Here is a 19,940-nt window from a genome sequence, read left to right on the forward strand (position 1 = left end):
GTGTCTATGTCTTCTCCTCATCTTATAAAAGCACTTGCCATTGAATTTAGGGCACATCTTTTTAATTTAGGATGATCTCATCTCCAGATCTTTCACTTAGTTGCATCTGTAAAAACCTTTTTTCAGAATATGCTCACATTCATAGGTGTTGGGTGTTAGAACTTGAATGTATCCTTTTCAACCCACTACAGGGACTAAAGAAGAGAGAGTTTAATAAATGTTGCTGAGGCAATTGGCTGTTCATGTAGGAAAAAATTGCATTCCTAAACCACCCCATATCAAAACCAGACTTCCGTGTGGATAAAAATGCAAAAAGAGAATTTTAGTGGGAAAGAAAATACGTATAATATTATAATCTGTGTAGAATTTAAAAAATCCTTGTTTAAAAAGAGGCCCTGAAAACACAGGCATAATGGAAAAAAAATTCATAAATTCAATTACATTGAAATTTAATACTTCTATACATCAAAACTACCATAGATAATGAAAACACAAGTTATATTAGAAGAATATATTTGCAATGTATATGACTAATAATGAATATGTATAAATCAGTAAGAAATGGAAACAAAGCAAAGCAAAATAATAATTTTTAAAATGGGCAAATGTGTAAACATGCAGTTCATAGAAGAGCAAATAAACCTATGAAAAGATACTTCAACTCCTTGCTAATATGGGAAATGTAATTTCAGTGAGGAATGAGATTCCGTTTTGCAAACATCAAACGTGTAAAAAACTGAAAAACTTGAGATTACCAACACTTGGTATAGTGTACATTAGTATAACGACTTTGGAGAGCAATTTGGCTTTGTCTAGTAAAGTTGAAAGTGTATATACCTAGAACCTATAAATTCTCCTGCAGACATGTGCGTTGCAGCTCTCAGTCATCAGTGAGGGAATGAATAATTTGTAATAAATTCATGGAATGTAATATTCTGTGACAGTTGAAATAAATGAACTAGCTCTATCTGTGTCAACCTGAATAAATCCTTAAAATAATGTTAAGATAAAAAGCAAATTTCAGAAGAGTAGATACAGTATGAGAGTGTTAAACACCAAACTCTGGAGAATTACTCCTTTCGTGGAGGTGGTGGAGGGAAGAAAACTTAATGGAAAGAGATAAATATAGGACTTAAAATTTATTTGCTATGTTTTCATTAGGCTGGATCATGAGTACATGAGTATTTATTATATTATTCTCTAGATTTTTGGTATTTCTTAAAACTTGGAAAATCTTTCATCATTTCAAAAGCAAAATGTAAGAGATGATTGATTGAGTTATTACAAGAAAGATATTGTTCTGATGATTTCAGTCCTCTCAAATTTAAAATAATATGAATTGTAGCTAAAATTATAGCATGATGGAATTTAAAGACAAGGAAGAATAAGTGAAGAAGGAACATGGGAAATCTGGAGGTCTGGGACTCAATTCTGGTTCTGTCATCAACTAGTTCTAGGACCATGGACGAATCCCTTAACCTGTCCGAACCTTTGTAAAGTTGGATTGAAAACAGACCCTGATCTTGATTGTAGGTAAAATGTCTATGGTTTGTAAAATTTACAAAAAACATGACCATGTGAACTGACAGATAGGAGGGCTGCTCCAGGGAGGTAGACAAAAGCTAGACCTTTGTTGATTGAAGTTCCAGGATGCTGTGATTCTTTGATGTTAAGGCTGTGGAGTAAGGAAGATTTGAAGTTGGATAAATTTGGGGCTATCTAGTATAATTGAAAGTGCACAACCCCACCCCAGAACCTAGTATTTCCTCTGGAGATGTGCAAAAATGTTCATGGCAGCTTCAGAAGACGATGAAGAAGAAATAGGAATGTGGCAAAGAATACTCTTTAGTGCAGACATGAGGATGATCAAAGACTCCAGTCTTCTCCCTAGATACATTGGGAAATATTTTGTGTGTGGTGTTTCTTATCTTGCCAATCATGTTACACATCAAGTAATATTTTTACTGACACTTTGCAAACTGTATAAAACAACACAATGTTGTAGAACAAGCATTAACTGCAGATTCCTTTGAAGAGGAGGGCTGGCTGACTGGCTGACCTCTAAGGATCCTCAAAGGGCGACATTCATTATGATAGACCAGAGCCTGCCTCTCAGTCGGTGGAAAATTCTTCTAATCATCAAATGTGTAAAATTGAAGCCAAGGATTCAGATCTTATCTATGTCTAATCAAAAATGGAAGTTTTCTCCTTGAAAGAGATTTTCCCTAAATCTAACAGATAATCCTGAGAAACCCACACGTGACATTATTAATAATAAGTTGTAAGTTAAAACTTTTCTAAACTATTAATAACAAAATTTTTTGAACAGCCGTTTTAGGAAACGGAATTATCTTTCTATTCTCTCTGTTAAAATGATACTACAAAATCATTATCACATGAAAAGACAAAAGTGCATACATCAAAAAATGTGAGAAAAGAGTATTATAGAGGTGGGTCAAGCTTTCAATTAGTAAAAACATTATGTTAATTTTTGTGGATTTTGTTTTACCTATGGTATTTTCCAGATATTTAAAATGTGTATTTATTGTGATTTTTCTCATTCTAAATTAATATTTACTTTTATATGTTAATTTTATTCTTATTTTCATATATTTTTTTCTTTCCAGTTTTTATTTTAGTTTCAGGGGGTATCAGTGTTTCATGGGTAAATTGCATGTTTTGGGGGTTTGGAGTACAGATTATTTTATCACTCAGGTAATAAGCATAGTACCTGATAGGTAGTTTTTTGACCCTCACCCTCCTCCAACCCTCCACCCTCCAGTAGGCCTTGGTGTCCATTGTTCCTTTCTTTGTGTCCATGTGTACTTAATGTTTAGTTCCCACTTATAAGTGAGAACATGCATATTCTTTTCCCAAAAAGATGTCCCTCAGACTGCATAAGCTTCGGATACCACAGAACCTGTATTTTCCTTGAGCTTAAGAGATTGTGAATCCCAAATACCACGTACATTATGGATCCTAACGGTCAGAAATTGTGATACTTGAAATCCTTATGAACAACCTTTTCAAAGCCTGGTGTCACACTTACTCAATTACAGTTACTAGTTGAAAATGAGCAAAAAAATGTGACAAGAATCCACATGACCTGATTAAAAATCTACATTGATAGAGGTAAATAGAAATGGTAATGATAAAAATGGTAATAATCATAGATAACCTTTGTTGAGCACCTTCTATGTGCCAAGCTCAGTATTTTATGCCTTTTATATCAATTCTCAGTTAATATTTGCACTAACTTTATTAAAGTAGTTTTTATGCAAATAAGGGCAAGTGCCCAGACAACACACATATTAAGACCTGCTAGATCAGTGATCATTTGGAAAATCTCATGGAGATTTTAAGCAGTAGCAGGTGTAAAGCACCTCTCTTGCTCATTCATTCTAGGGTAGTGCATGGTGATCTAGCAGAACCAGACATTCAATTCCAGGAGAGGCGCCCTTACTCTTGGCTCTGGGGCTTTTAGGCTGCATGATTAGTGTGAGAGCTTTGTAACGTGTCAACTTGGCTAGGCTAAACTACATTTCCCAGAATCCCTTTCTTATATGTTTCTGGTTAAGAGGACCACAAAGGAGATTCTGAAGAGATTTGGAGAGCTAGGGGGAGGCAGCTGCCATTTTATAGCATACACACATTGTTGCCAATCTGCTGACTTACCTTCTTGGCATGACACATCAGCTGGGTTAGGGTTATGTGTTTAGCTCTTTGATGAAGGACCCTGCTTCCCCCAAGGTATCCTGGTGTCATTGGCAACAAGAACAGATACTGATTTCAGTCAACCCTTGTGGGTTTCCAACTTGTGATCATGGAGTCCCATGCTACTTGTGTTCTTCCTTTCCTGGCTGCTTTCCCTGTGAACTTCAAGTTCTAACATCAGGCATGAAGACAGCCTCACAGAGACTGCTTAACTAATTCCGGCAATTGTGTAAGCCAATTCTCTGTAATATCTGTGGATATAAATGTAGATGTAAATATATAGAGATAGATATATATCTCCTACTGGTTCTGCTTCTCTGGCTGAACCCCGACTAATACAATTAGAGAAGCCTTGGCCCCTCCCTTGATATGATAAGGGCCCTGATGTCCATCATTTGCAGTTCCAGGTGATGACATGATGAGGTACTGCTAAGATTCATCAATTCATTATTCATGATTAGAGAAAAATTAGTTCTCTTCCTGGCATAATCAAGGAGCTAGGTGCCAGGCCTTAAAATTGAATAGGGTTGATTATTCTTATTACTAGACCGTAGCTGGTTTGCATGATGCTTTGCCGGAGGCTAATTCCTTTACTGAGAGGCCAATTTGCAGGGATTCAGTCTTGGACAAGTATGGCAGATGGTATTTTCTAAAGATAGCTATACCAATATACAGTGCATCCCACATGCTCTTCCTAACAATGCAATGTTGCCACTCCTCCATTGAGAGATAGGGTCTGTATTCCATTCCTTTGAACCTTGGAAAATCTTTGTAATTGCCTTCACTACCAGAATGCAGCAGAAGTGATACTATGTGACCTCCAAGGCTATATTATAAAAGGCTATATGGTTTCCATCTCTCTCTCTCTCTCTCTCTCTCTCTCTCTCTGTTTCTCCCTCCCTCCCTCCTCCTTCTTTCTCCTTCTCTCCTTTCCCCCATCCATGGTACACAGTCACCATTATAGAAGAAAGCCTAAACTAGCCCATGCAGGGAGACCACACAGACACACCATGTGGAGAGAAGCAAAAGTCTCCAATTGTTTCCCAGCCATCAACCACCAGACATGTGACTGAGTGAGGCTTTAGAAGTTTTGATCCCGTAGTTTTTTAGTCTTCCAGCAGAGGCCTCAGATACTGTGGAGCAGAGTGGAACACAGATAAGCTGTCCCCAGAAAATCCTGCCCAAATTGAAGATTTGTGAGAAGAATAAAGTTGGTTGTTTTTACCACTAAATTTTGGAGTAACTTGTTTGGTATTAGTTACTGGAAAAGACAAGTTAACTGTGTGTAATAGTGATCTACTGCTGTGTAACAAATTATTTGAAAATTTAGTGACTTAAAAGTATAAACATTTATTACTTCACAGTTTCTGAGAATCAGTAATTCAGGAATTGCTTAGCTTGGTAGCTCTGGCTCAGGATTTCCCATGAGGTGGTAGATGAGATGTTGGTCAGGGCTGTAGTCATTTGAAGGTTTGACTGAGCAGGAGGATCACCTTCCAAGATATCTCCCTCCCATGGTTATTAAGAAGAAGTCTTAGTTCCTTGCTGGATGTTGACAATAGGCCTCAGTTTCTTGCCACATGGGCTCCTCACAGAGCTGTCTTAATGTCTTCATGATGTGATATTTGGCTTCCCCTGGAGCAGATGAGAGAGAGAGAGAGAACAAGAAGGCAACAAAAATTCTTCTCATGTCCTAGCCTTGCAAATTGCCCACTATCATTTCCATCACATGCTGTTTGTTGAAATACAGCCCACACTCAATGGGAAGGCAATTACGTTCCACCTTTTGAAGTGGGGAATTTCAAAGAACTTGTTGGTATACTATAAAGCCACTACAACCTGACCTCAGTTGTAGCACCTATGCCTCCTTCCCCCATTTTGTGACCATTCCATCCTCTTTAAACAAAAGAGGGCTGTGAGGCTAATTACTGCTATCATTCTAGGAAACACTGGAGAATAGTTCAGAATGGCTGGGTGACTATCCTGGGGTGCAGGTCATGTTTACCTGAGGCAGTTGGGTGAAGACAATTTGTCAGAAGGATCCAGGAGGCATGCATTTTGTGGTCTGCAAAGTAATAAGGCTGACACCTACTATTGCTGTGTGGAGACTGAGGAAATGTTAAACACGATTTGCAGAATTGCTCTTGAGTTTCTTCTAATGGGAACCTGTGTCATTTGGAAGAAGAATGAGCTCTCCTGCCTTGTTGCTCAGTCCTGGATCCTAGGATCCATTGTTGATATTTTTATTGATGAGGATTAGTGTTTTAACTTAGTGGAATTTGCAAAAGACTGGGAGATGCCAGTAGCAAAGTGGTGATGTTAGGAGACACTGGAATGGCCTTGATTTACTTCAAAGAGTCATGAGGATGACAGTTTTCCTGGAATGCAAGGTGGGTGATAATTACTGATCTCCACCCCCTTCCTCCTGTAATTTTTCGTGATGTTTTAATATTAGTTGAGGTGCTTCTTCTTCTACTTCAGATGAAGTATTCATTTCATTTGGTTCATATCCAGGGTGATAATCTTGATGGAAACCCAGACACTCAGTTACTGTCACATTTAAATAATTTGTTATTAGTAGTTATATCTTGCTTTTTAAAAATTGAGGTAAAATTCACATAAAATAAAATTAACCACTTTAAAGTATACAATGAAGTAGCATTTGGTACATTCAAAATGTTGTGCAACCACCTCTCTCAAGTTCCAAAACATTTTCATCACTCTAAAATAAAACTTATATGCATTAAGCAGTCACTTTTCATTCCTCTCCTACCAGACTGTGGCAACCACTATTCTGCTTTCTGTCTCTATGAATTTACCTATTCTGAATTTTCAATGGACTGTTCTTCAGCCATAAAAATTGAAGTACTGATACATGCTACAATGTGGATGCACCTCAGAAACTTGCTAAGTGAAGGAAGGCAGACACAAAATGTCTCATTACTGTACGATTCTATTTGTTTGAGTTTCCTTCTATTTCTAGTTTGTTTTTATCAAAAGAGAGTGCTGCATTTTGTCAAGTTCTTTTGTTTTGCATCAATTGACATGATTGTGTGTGTGGATTTTTTCTGTCATTCTATTAATGTGGTGTATTATATTAATTGGTTTTCAATGTTGCACAATTCTTACATTTCCTGGGATAAATACCACTTGCTTATGGTGTATAATTCTTGTAATATGCTGCTGGATTCAGTTTGCTGGTATTTTGTTGAGATATTGCATCTAAGTTCATAAGGGATGTTGGTTTGTAGTTTTCTCATGATGACTTTGTCTGGCTTTGATATTAGAATAATTCTGGCATCACAGATTAAAGTACAAAGTATTCCCTCCTCTTCTATCATTTTTTGGCAGGCTTTGAGAAGAGTTGTTGGAAGTTCTTTTTTAAATGAGTGGTAGAATTTATAGGTAAAGTCATCTGGTCTTGAGCTTTACTTTGTTGGGAGGATTTTGATTACTGATTTAATCACTGATTAATTCTCTTATAATCCTTTTTAATATTTCTATTGGTCAGTTGTAATGTCTCCATTTTTATTTCTGGTCTTAGTAATTTGAATATTCTCTTTTTTCTTAGTCAATCTAACCAAAGATTTGTAAATTTTGTTGATCTTTTTAACTGACCAACATTTGGCGTCATTGATTTTCTGTATTTTAAAAAAATTTTAGATCTCATTTAATTTCATCCTAATCTTCATTATTTCTTTCTTTCTGCTGGATTTGGGTTGGATTTTTCTCTTCTCTTTCTAGTTCCTTAAGGTGTAAAGTGAGGTTATTGATTTCTTCTTTTTAAATGTATAAGTTTTTACAGCTATAAATTCCCTTCTAAGCACTGCTTTTTCTATATCCCAAACATTTTAGAATGTTGTGCTTTCATTTTTATTTGTCTGAAAGAATGTATTTTCTAATTTCTCTTGTAATTTCTTCTTTGATCAATTGTTTTTCTTTTTTTTTTTTTTTTTAATGGAGTCTCACTTTGTTGCTCAGGCTAGAGTGCAGTGGCACGACCTCAGCTCACTGCAACCTCTGCCTCCTTGGTTCAAGTGATTCTCCTGCCTCAGCCTCCCAAGTAGCTGGGATTACAGGAGCTCGCCATCATGCCCAATTAACTTTTCTATTTTTAGTAGAGATGGGGTTTTGCCATTTTGGCCAGGCTGGTCTCAGACTCCTGACCCCAAGTGATCTGTCCCCTTTGGCCTCCCAAAGTGCTGGGGTTACAAGCATTAGCCACCATGCCTGGTCTTTGATCAACTGGGTTTTAAAGAATGTTGTTTAATTTCCAGATATTTGTGAATTTTCTAGTTTTCCTTCTGTTATTTATTTCTAGTTTCATTTCATTGTAGTAGAAGAAAATACTTTGTATGATTTCAGTCTTTTAAAATTCATTGAGATTGTTTTGGCCTAATGTGTGGTCTTCTCTGGAGAATGTTCCATGTATATTTAAGAAAAACTTATATTCTGCCATTCTTGAGTAGAGTGTTCTCTGTATGCCTCCTAGGTCTAGTTGGTTTCCAGTATTCTTTAAGTTCTCTATTTCCTTATTGATCTGCTGTTTTGTTGTTCAATCCATTATAGAAAGTAGGGTGCTAAAGTTCCCAACTACTATTGTAGAATTATTTTTGCTTCACATATTTTGGGTCTCTGTTGTTAAGCAATATACGTTTATTGTTGTTTATTATTGTTGCATCTTCTTAGTGAGTTGACCCATTTGTCAGTATATAATGTCCTTGTTTGAATTTTATGATAGTTTTCTTATTTAAAGTCTATTTTGTTTGATATTAGTATAGCTACCTCATCTCACTTCTGGTTATAATATGCGTGTAATATTTTTCCTATCTTTTCACTTTTAACTTTACGTTTTTGCATCTAAAATTAGTATCTTGTAGATAACATATAGTTGAATCATGTTTTCAATCTGTTCTGCTAATCTCTGCCTTTTACTTTTAAAATTTTTATTTTGTTTTTTACTTTTGTGACTACATAGTAGGTGTTTATATTTATGAGGTACATGAGATGTTTTGATACAGGCATGCATTGTTAAAAATTCACATCATGGAGAATGGGGTCCCCATTCCCTCAAGCATTTATCCTTTGTGTTGTTAAAAGAAAAACTTTGGCCGAATTAATTTAAAGGAGTTTAGGGGTGGGGCCAAGATAGCCAACTAGAAACAGCATCATTATGAGGCTCCCATAAAACAACAACAACAAAACAACAAAAACACAACATAATAAGCATGTGAATCCTTCACCGGCAACCAAGGTATCCAGGTTCTTTCATCAGAACTGACTAGGAAGCTGGCATGACCCATGGAGAGAAGGAAGAACAGTGTGGTGTGGTGGCCTACCTGAGAGCCACACAGGGCAGGAAAGCCCCCTCCCCCCAGCCAAGGGAGGCGGTGAATGAGTGTGCTACCCAGCCAGGGAAACCATGCTTTTTCCACAGAACTGTGCAACTCACAAGGATTGGAAGATCCCACTCATGAACCCATGCCACCAGGGCCTAGCGTCCCAACCCTGGAACATGCAGACATGCAGACTCTTAACAGCTTCTCAGCTGAAATCTGCTTAAGCCTACTGAACTTCCTGGTGGAGAAGCAACCAGCACCGTGGCTGTGGCTGCCTGCTGTCTAAGCCCTTTGAGCTCCTTGGGGGAGGGGCAGCAGCCAGCACTGGGACTCTAAACTGCCTAACACACTAAGCTCCCAAGGCGGGGCAAGGGCAGCACCCATCTCCATAGCCCCAGAGTGTGCTTTTCCCCTGCTGGAGTCAGGGAGGCTGGATGGCTTGGTCCCAAGACTTGTCCCCTACAGCCCAACACAGTCAGCTTCCAGAGTGCCAGTCAGCTTCCAGAGTGGCCGTGGCAGTCAGCTTCCAGAGTGCCTCTTCAGGCTTGACTCTGACCCATTCTTTCTCAGTGGGCGGGGCTTCCCTGCAGGAAGTCCAGTAACTCCAGCCAGAGGCTCAATGACAGAACCCAGGTCCTCCTGGGCCTGAGCTCCTAGGGAGAGGGGTGGCCACATTAGCCTTTCCTCCTAGTAGTTCTGAGGAATCTGGGCAGCCCAGATGAGTGGGTTTCCCCCAAGCAAGGCACACCCCTCCAACAAGGGGCAAAATGCCTGGTTAAATGGGTCCTGTTCCCCATGCCACCCAACTGGGTGAGACCCTCCAACAGGGGTTATCAGACACCCTGTACAGAAGTGATCCTACTGGCATCAAGTTGGTGCCCTTCAAGGTCAGAGGTCCCAGAAGAAGAAGCAGGCACCCATTTTTGCTGTTCTCCAGCCTCCTTGAGTGACATCTCCAGGTGTGGGAGTGAATCAAATGAATAAGGCCTGAAGTGAACTCCCAGCAAACTGCAGCAGCCCTCCAGAAGAGGGACCTGACCATTGAAAAACAAACAAACAAACAAACAAGCTGAAAGCGACATCATCATCATCATCAACAACAACAACAAAGCCCTACAAAAACCCCATCTAAGGGTCAGTAGCCTCAAAGACTGAAACTAGACAAACTCTTGAAGATGAGAAAGAATTAACAAAAAAAATGCTGTAAACCCAGAAGGCCAGAGTGCCTCTTGCTCTCTAACTGATCACAACATCTCTCCATCAAGGGCACAGAACTGGACGGAGGATCAGATGGACAAATTTATAGAAGTGGACTTCAGAAGATGGGTAATAAAAAACTATGCTGAGCTAAAGGAGCATGTTCTAACCCAATGCAAAGAAGCAAAGAACCTTGATAAAAGGTTAGAGGAATTGCTAACTAGAATAAACAGTTTAGAGAGGAACATAAATGACCTGTATGGATATTCAACATTTTTAAAGAAAAAAATTTTCAACCCAGAATTTCATATACAGCCAAACTAAGCTTCATAAGTAAAGAAGAAATGAAATTCTTTCCAGACAAGCAAATGCTAAGGTATTTTGTTACAACCAGGCCTGGCCTGCAAGAGTTCCTGGAAAAAGCACTAAATATGGAAAGGAAAAGCTGGTACCAGCCGCTGCAAAAATGCACCAAGATATAAAGACCAATGACACTATGAAGAAACTTCGTCAACTGGTGTGCAAAATAACCAAATAGCAACATAATGACAGGATCAATACATATAACAATACAATTCACACATAACAGTACTAACCTTAAATGTAAATGGGCTAAATGCCCCAATTAAAAGACACAGGCTGGCAAATTGGATAAAGAGTCAAGACCCATCAGTGTGCTGTATTCAGGAGACCCATCTCACGTGCAAAGACACACATAGGCTCAAAAATAAAGGAATGCAGGAATATTTACCAAGCAAATGGAAAGCAAAAAAAAAAAAAAAAAAAAAAAAAAAAAAAGCAGGGGTTGCAGTCCTAGTCTCTGACAAAACAGACTTTAAACCAACAAAGATGAAAAAAAATACAAAGAAAGACATTACATAATAGTAAAGGGAATGATTCAACAAGAAGTGCTAACTATTCTAAATATATATGCACCCAATACAGGAGCACCCGATTCATAAAACAAGTTCTTAGAGACCTACAAAGAGACTTAGACGTCCACACAATAATAGTGGAAGTCTTTAGCAACACACTGTCAGTATTAGATCAATGAGACAGAAAATTAACAAGGATATTCAGGACTTGAACTCAGCTCTGGATCAAGTGGACCTGGTAGACGTCTACAGAACTCTTTACCCCAAATCAACAGAATATACATTCTTCTCAGTGCCACATGATACTTATTCTAAAATAGACCACATAATTAAAAGTAAAACACTCCTCAACAAGTGCAAAATAAGTGAAATCATAGAAAACAATCTCTCAGACAACAATGCAATCAAATTAGAACTCAGGATTAAGAGACTCACTCAAAACCACACAATTACATGGAAATTGAACAACCTGTTCCTGAATGACTCCTGGGTAAATGATGAAATTAAGGCAGATATGAAGAAGTTCTTTGAAACCAATGAGAACAAAGAGACAACATACCAGAATCTCTGGGACACAGCTAAAGCACTGTTAAGAGGGAAATTTATAGCACTGAATGCTCATATCAGAAAGCTTGAAAGATCTCAAACTGACACCCTAACATCACAATTAAAAAGGATAGAGAGCCAAGAATAAACTAATCCAGAATCTAGCAGAAGACAAGAAATAATTAAGATCAGAGCAGAATTGAAGGAGATAGAGACACAAAAAACAGTCCAAAAAATCAATGAACACAGGAGCTGTTTTTTTTTGAAAAAAATTAACAAAACAGACTGCTAGCTAGACTAATAAAGAAGAAAAGAGAGAAGAATAAAGTAGACACAATAAAAAATGATAAAGGAGATATCACCATTGACCCCACAGAAATACAAACTACCACCAGAGAATACTATAGACACCTCTATGCAAATAAACTAGAAAACCTAGAAGAAATGGATAAATTCCTGGACATGTACACCCTCCCAAGACTAAACAAGGAAGAAATAGAATTCCTGAATAGACCAATAACAAGCTCTGAAATTGAGGCAGTAATTAATAGCCTAGCAACCGAAAAAAAGCCCAGCACCAGATGGACTCACAGCTGAATTGTACCAGAAATACAAAGAGGAGCTAGTACCATTCCTTCTGAAACTATTTCAAACAATTGAAAAGGAGAGACTCCTCCCTAACTCATTTTACAAAGCCAGCAACATCCTGATACCAAAACCTGGCAGAGATACAACAAAAAAAGAAAATTTTAGGCCAATATCCCTGATGAATACTGATGCAAAAATCCTCAATGAAATCTGGCAAACCAAATCCAGCAGCACATCAAAAAATTTATCCACCATGATCAAGTTGGCTTCATCCCTGGGATGCAAGGCTGGTTCAACATATGCAAATAAATAAACGTAACCTATCACATAAACAGAACCAATGAAAAAACTACATGATTATCACAATAGATGCAGAAGAGGCCTTTGATAAAATTCAACATCCCCTCATGTTAAAAACTCTCAATAAACTAGGTATTAATGGAACATATCTCAAAATAATAAGAGCTATTTATGACAAACCCACAGCCAATGTCATACTGAATGGGCAAAAGCTGGAAGTATTCCCTTTGAAAACCAGTACAAGACAAGGATGCCCTCTCTCACCACTACTGTTCAACATAGTATTGGAAGTTCTGGCCAGGATGATCAGGCAAGAGAAGGAAATAAAGGATATTCAAATAGGAAAAGGGGAAGTCAAATTGTCTCTGTTTGCAGATGACATAATTTTATATTTAGAAAACCCCATCATCTCAGCCCAAAAACTCCTTAAACTGATAAGCAAGTTCAGCAAATTCTCAGGATACAAAGTCAATGTGCAAAAATCACAAGCATTCCTTTATACCAACAACAGAGAAGCAGACAGCCAAATCATGAATGAACTCCCATTCACAATTGCTACAAAGAGAATAAAATACCTAGGAATATAGCCAACTAGGGATATGAAGGACCTCTTCAAGGAGAACTACAAACCACTGCTCAAGGAAATAAGAGAGGAGACAAACAAATGGAAAAACATTCCATGCTCATGGTAAAAAGAATCAATATCATGAAAATGGCCGTACTGCCCAAAGTAGTTTATAGATTCAATGATATTGCCATTAAACTATCATTGAAATTCTTCACAGAAGTGGAAAAGGGTATTTTAAATTTCATATGGAATCAATGAAGACCCCGTATAGTGATGACAATCCTAAGCAAAAAGAACAAAGCTGGAGGCATCACTCTACCTGACTTCAAACTATACTACAAGGCTACAGTAACCAAAACAGCATGGTACTGGTACCAAAACAGACATATAGACCAATGGAGCAGAACAGAGACCTCAGAAATAACATCACACATCTACAACCATCTGATCTTCAACAAATTTGACAAAAACAAGCAATTGGAAAAGGATCTCCCATTCAGTAAATGTTGCTGGGAAAACTGGCTAGCTATAGGCAGAAAACTGATACTGGACTCCTTCCTTACACCTTATGCAAAAACTCAAGATGGATTAAAGAGTTAAATGTAAAACCCAAAACCATAAAAACCCTGGAAGAAAACCTAGGCAATACCATTTAGGCATTGGCAAAGACTTCATGACAAAAACGCCAAAAGCAATTGCAACAAAAGCCAAAATTGACAAATGGGATCTAATTAAACTAATGAGCTTCTGTACAACAAAAGAAACTATCATCAGAGTGAACAGGCAACCTACAGAATGGGAGAAAATTTTTGCAGTCTACCCATCTGACAAAGGTCTAATATCCTGAATTTGTAAGGAACTTAAACAAATTTACAAGATAAAAACCACCCCATCAGAAAGTGGGCAAAGAATATGAACAGACACTTCTCAAAAGAAGACATTTATGTGGACTGGGAGTGGTGGCACATGCCTGCAATCTCAGCACTTTGGGAGGCCAAGGCAGGTGGATCGCAAGGTCAGGAGTTCGAGACCAGCCTAGACAATATGGTGAAACCCCGTCTCTACTAAAAATACAAAAATTAGTCAGGCATGGTGGCATGCACCTGTAGTCCCAGCTACTCGGGAGGCTGAGGCAGAAGAATCGCTTGAACCCAGGAGGTGGAGGTTGCAGTGAGCCGAGATTGCACCACTACACTCCAGCCTGGGTGACAGAGCAAGACTGCGTCTTAAAAAAAAAAAAAGACATTCATGTGGCCAATAAACATATGAAAAAAAGCTCAACATCACATCAGAGAAATGCAAATCAAAACCACAATGAAATACCATCTTAAGCCAGTCAGAATGGCGATTATTAAAGTCAGGAAACAATAGATTCTGGTGAGGCTGTGGACAAATAGGAACACTTTTACACTGTTGGTGAGAATGTAAATTAGTTCGACCATTGTGGAAGACAGTGTGGTGATTCCTCAAGAATCTAGAACCAGAAATACCATTTGACCCAGCAATCCCATTACTGAGTACATACCCAAAGGAATATAAATCATTCTACTATAAAGACACATGCACACATATGTTTATTGCAGCACTATTTACAATAGCAAAGACATGGAACCAACCCAAATGCCAATCAATGATATACTGGATAAAGAAAATGTGGTACATATACATCATGGAATACTATGCAGCCATAAAAATGAATTAGATCATGTCCTTTGCAGTTGCAAGCCATCATCCTCAGCAAACTAACACAGGAACAGAAAACCAAATACTGCATGTTCTCACTTATAAGTGGGAGTTGAACAATGAGAACATGAACGCAGAGAGGGAAACAACACACACCAGGGCTTGTTGTGGGGTGGGGGGTGAGGGGAGGGAACTTAGGGGACATGTCAATAGGTGCAGCTAACCACCATGGCACATGCATACCTATGTAACAAACCTGCACGTTCTGTGCATGTATTCCATTTTTTTTTGGAGAAAATTAAAAGAATGAATAAATGTTCTCATCACACACACACACACACACACACACACACAATAAATTTAAAGGAGTTTAATTGAGCAATGAACAATTTGGGAATCAGCCAGCCCCCAGAATCACAGAAGATTCAGACAAACTCCACGGGTGACTTGCGGTCAGAACAAATTTATAGACAACAAAGGTAAAGTGATGTACAGAAATGGAAGTGAGGTACAGAAACAGCTGGATTGGTTACAGGTTGGTGTTTGCCTTATTTGAACACAGTTTGAACACTCACCAGTGTATGAGTGGTTGAAGTATGGCTGCTGGGATTGGCCAAGACTCAGCTATTGTTATAGGTGCATACTCCTAAATTAGGTTTTCAATCTTGTCTATCTATTAAATTATGTTGCAGTTCATCCACAAAGACTCAAATATAGAAGTACAGAGTCCTTCTCAGGCCATATTTAGTTCTCTTTAATAGTGTTACAAACAATCCAATTATACTCTTTTAGTTATTTTAAAATGTACAATTAAGTTGTTATTGACTGTAATCACCCTGCTGTGCTATCAAATAATAAGTCTTATTCATTCTTTCTAACTATTTTTTGTACCCATTAACCATGACCATGTTCCCTTTCAGCCCCCCATTAGCCTTCCCAGCCTAGGGTAACCATCCTTCTACTCTGTGTCCATGGGTTCAATTGTTTTGATTTTTAGATCCCACAAGTAAGTGAGAACTTGTAATGTTTGTCTTTCTGTGCTTGGCTTATTTCACTTAACATAATGATCTCCAGTTCTGTCCATGTTTTTGCAAATGACAGGATGTCATTCCTTTTATGGCTGAATAGTACTCCATTGTGTATATGTACCACATTCCTTTATCCCATTCATCTGTCAATGGACATTTAGGTTGCTTCCAAATCTTGGCTATTATGAATAGTGCTGCAACAAACATGGGAGTACAGATATATCTTTGATATAGTGATTTCCTTTCTTTTGGCTATGTACCCAGTAATGGGATTGCTACATCATATGGTAGCTCTGTTTTTGGTTTTTTGAGAAACCTCCAAACTGTTCTCCATAGTAGTTGTACTATTTACATTCCCATCAACAGTGTATGAGGGTTCCCCTTTCTCCACATCCTTGACAGCACTTGTTATTGCCTGCCTTTTAATTAGAGAGTTTAATTCATTTTTATTTAAAGTAATTACTGATAAGAAATGACTTACTGCTAATGTCTTGCTATTTGTTTTCTGTTTGACTGGTATATTTTGTGTTACTAATTTCCTCTATTATTACCTTGTTTTGTGTTCAATTGACTTTTTGCAGTGTGCCATTTGATTACTTTTTCTTTTGCTCTCTTTCTTTTTCAGAAGCTTTCTTTTGTTGTTTTCTTGAGGATTACTATAACCTCTTACATGTGTGACAACCCATTTTGAATTAATATCATCTTAGTACCCTCTTAATGTTTCATATAGGGAAAATCTGCTAGGGGTGAACATTCTCAGCTTTTGTTTTTCTGTGAATGATTTATTTTGTGTTTCATTTTAAAAGGAGTGTTTTGTTGGACATAGCATTCTTGGTTGACAGTTTTTTTCGCTTTAAATGTCATTCCACTGCATTCTGGCCTTCTTGGATTCTGCTGAGAATGTAGCTGTTAATTTTATTGATGATCCTTTGTACATGATGAGTTGCTTCTCTTTTGCTACTTTTAAGATTATTTCTGTCTTTCGAAAGTTCAGTTAGAGTATGTCTTGGTGTGATTCTCTTTTTGTTTATTCTATGTGTTGAGCTTCTTGGAAGTGTAGATTAATGTGTTTTATTTTCTAAAATGGGAAGTTTTTCACCATTATTTCTTCAAACATTCTTTTTGTACATTTCTCACTTTTTATTCTGGAAATCTCATTATGTATATGTTGGTAGGTTTGATGGTGTCCCGTAAGCCTCTTAGGCTCTGTTAATTTTTCTTAATTTTCTTTTCTTTCTGATCCTCAGATTGGATAATTCAATTGACCTATCTTCAAGTTTACTGATTATTTCTTCTCCCTGCTCAAATCTGTAGTTGAGATCCTCCAGTGAATTTTTAATTTTACTGATTATGTTTTTCAGCTTCAGAATTTCTGTTTGTTACTTTTTATAATTTTTAGTCTCTTTAGTAATATTCTCTATTTGTTCTGTACATCATTTTCTTGATTTTTTTTGGTTCTTTGAGCATGTTTAAGTCAGTTGGCTTAAAGTATTTGTCTAGTAATTCCAATGTCTTTGCTTCCTTTGGTACAGTTTTGGTTAATTTATTCAGTGAATGGGCTATACTTTCTTGTGTCTTTGCATTTTTTTCATAATTTTTGGTTAAAAATTGGACATTTTCAGTAGTATAATGTGGTAACTATGGAAATCAGATTCTTCCCCCTCCTTAAGGGTTGTTTTGTTGTTTGCTGTGGGTTGCAACTTCTTTTTTGTTTAGTGGCTTTCTAAACTATCTGTAAAGACTATATTTTTTTCTTGTGTAGTCTCTGATGTCTCTGTGCCTTTAGCTTATGTTATGATAGAGATTTTCTTGAATGGCTGGCGTCAATAAAGGAAGAAGAATGGAAAAAATATTTTAGTCTTTTAAAATTGGCTCTATTGGGGACTGTATTAGTCCATTCTCACATTGCTATAAAGAACTACCTGAGACTGGTAATTTATGAAGAAAATAGATTTAATTGACTTACAGTTCTGCAGACTGTACAAGAAGCATGGCTGAAGGCCTCAGGAAACTTATAATCATGGTGAAAGGGGTAGAGGAAGCAAGCATGTTTTACCATGGCAGAGCAGGAGAGAGAGAGGGCTAAGGAGGAAGTGCCACACACTTTTAAACCATCAGATCTCATGAGAACTCCCTATCACAAGAACAGGAAGGGGGAAATCTGCCCCTATGATCCAGTCATCTCCCACCAGGCCCCCTCCCTCTACATTGAGAATTACAATTCAACATGAGATTTGGGTGGGCATATAGAGCCAACCCATATCAGGGACATTCCTTCAATGCTTAGCCAGTTTCTTAATAACTCTGCCTTAGTCTTCACTCTATATTTGTGCTGAGCCTAATGATAAGCCTCAGGTGAATACTTAGGGTCTTCTCAGGTCTTTTCTGAGTGGGAGCCCTCCCCTGGGGATGCATGAATTTCTAAATTCCCCAGCTGGCACATTAAATTAAAGCATTTTCAATGCTTTAATTCTTCAAAGAATATTTCTCTCCAGTTTTTTTTTCTCCCAGGCTTTTAGTGCACCCATTCTTTACCTTGACTGCAGTCTTTTGCCCTAGGCAACAGTGTTTTGTTAATTGCCTTTTAATGTTTTTCAAGAATATCCTCTGTATACTCTCTTTTCTTCCCTGAGAGAGTTCTGACTTAGATGAAGCAAAAGCAAGTACCTTGTGTGAGTCCTTTAGGCAGTTGCCCTATAGATCAAAAAAAAAAAAAAAACAAACCCACAATTATTTGAGAACATAGCCTACTGTCTCTCTCTGGAATAAGGGACCAAGGTCCTACACTGGGACCAGAGGAATTGTCTTCAAGACTATTGTCAAGTCAGAGATGGGACAGTGCAAGGGCAAGTAAAAACACTGAAAATTTCTACCATTTTAAAATTTCCTTTTTCTTGACTCAGCATTTACATGGTTTCTACAAAACTTTGACTATTTTCCAGAATTCCTACAAAGGTGATTCTGAGCATGTTTGCTCATTTCTTGGTATTTCTGTGGAGGAACAGGCCCTTGGAGCTAACTACTTTGCCATTTTTGCTGACATCACCTTTCCACAATTTGTTTTGAATTCCTCTAGTATTTAGTAAGGACTTGCTATGCGTCAGGCACCATGTTAAATGTTTTATGTTTATTTAACCCTCATACTAATTATATGAGGGCAATATTATTATCCGCATTTCACAAAAGAAGAAAAACAGGGAAGATTTGTCTAAGGAAATACTACAGATAGGAAGAGATACACATGAGCTTGAACTCAGATCTGTATGATTTCTAGCCCCAGGCTCTTAATTGCTAGGATAAACCAATATGTCAAGAAAGGCAGGCATAATAAAAGGTGTTAGGTGACCTAATTCTAGACACAATTTTATGCTAAGGGATTAACTATAATTTGTTTATATAAAAGATGGTTTTTATTTTCTATCTCTCATTCATGCTTTGCATCTGAATGGTATAAGTGAGTGTGAAGGGTCTCAATAGAAGTAAGAGAAAGAACTATATCCAAGATAATCCATCAATAGTCATACAGGATGAATAAACAAATGTTGATTACTGTTCATGCTAGCATGTAATGTTTTTATTGAAAGACTTAAGTTAGGAGGATGGCCAAAGTAAATAGAAAAGGAGTGAAGGGAGGATGTGTGGATACTTGATACATGATTATCCTATTCTTGTGTGTTGCAGTTGTTCCTGATTATTTTGATGGAGGACTATTAAGGAACTGTAAGAGTTGTGGATTTAGACTCCCTGAGTTCAAATTCTGACTCTACTTTTTGCCATCTCTATGGCCTTGGGCAAATTCATTAATCTATGCTTCAGTTTCCTCACTATGAGGTATGGGGATAACAATGGTATCCACTTCATAGTGTGCTTCAGAATCAGATAAGCTAGCAAAGTGAACAGCATTAAGAATTGTGTCTGGCACAGAGTAACCATTTTAAAACGTTGGCTATCAGTATTATTATAAAACTAAACAGAAAAAAAAACACATTTTTTCTCAATAAGATTTTAATGGTCACACTTCATTATCACCTCCCTTTGCTCACTTACTTATCCTGGTGGACCCTTATGGGGCACATGGCACTTTAGAAGCATCTCTTGTTTT

This window comes from Pongo abelii, chromosome X (genome assembly GCF_028885655.2).
Source record: "Pongo abelii isolate AG06213 chromosome X, NHGRI_mPonAbe1-v2.0_pri, whole genome shotgun sequence".
In the NCBI taxonomy this organism is placed as follows: Eukaryota; Metazoa; Chordata; class Mammalia; order Primates; family Hominidae; genus Pongo; species Pongo abelii.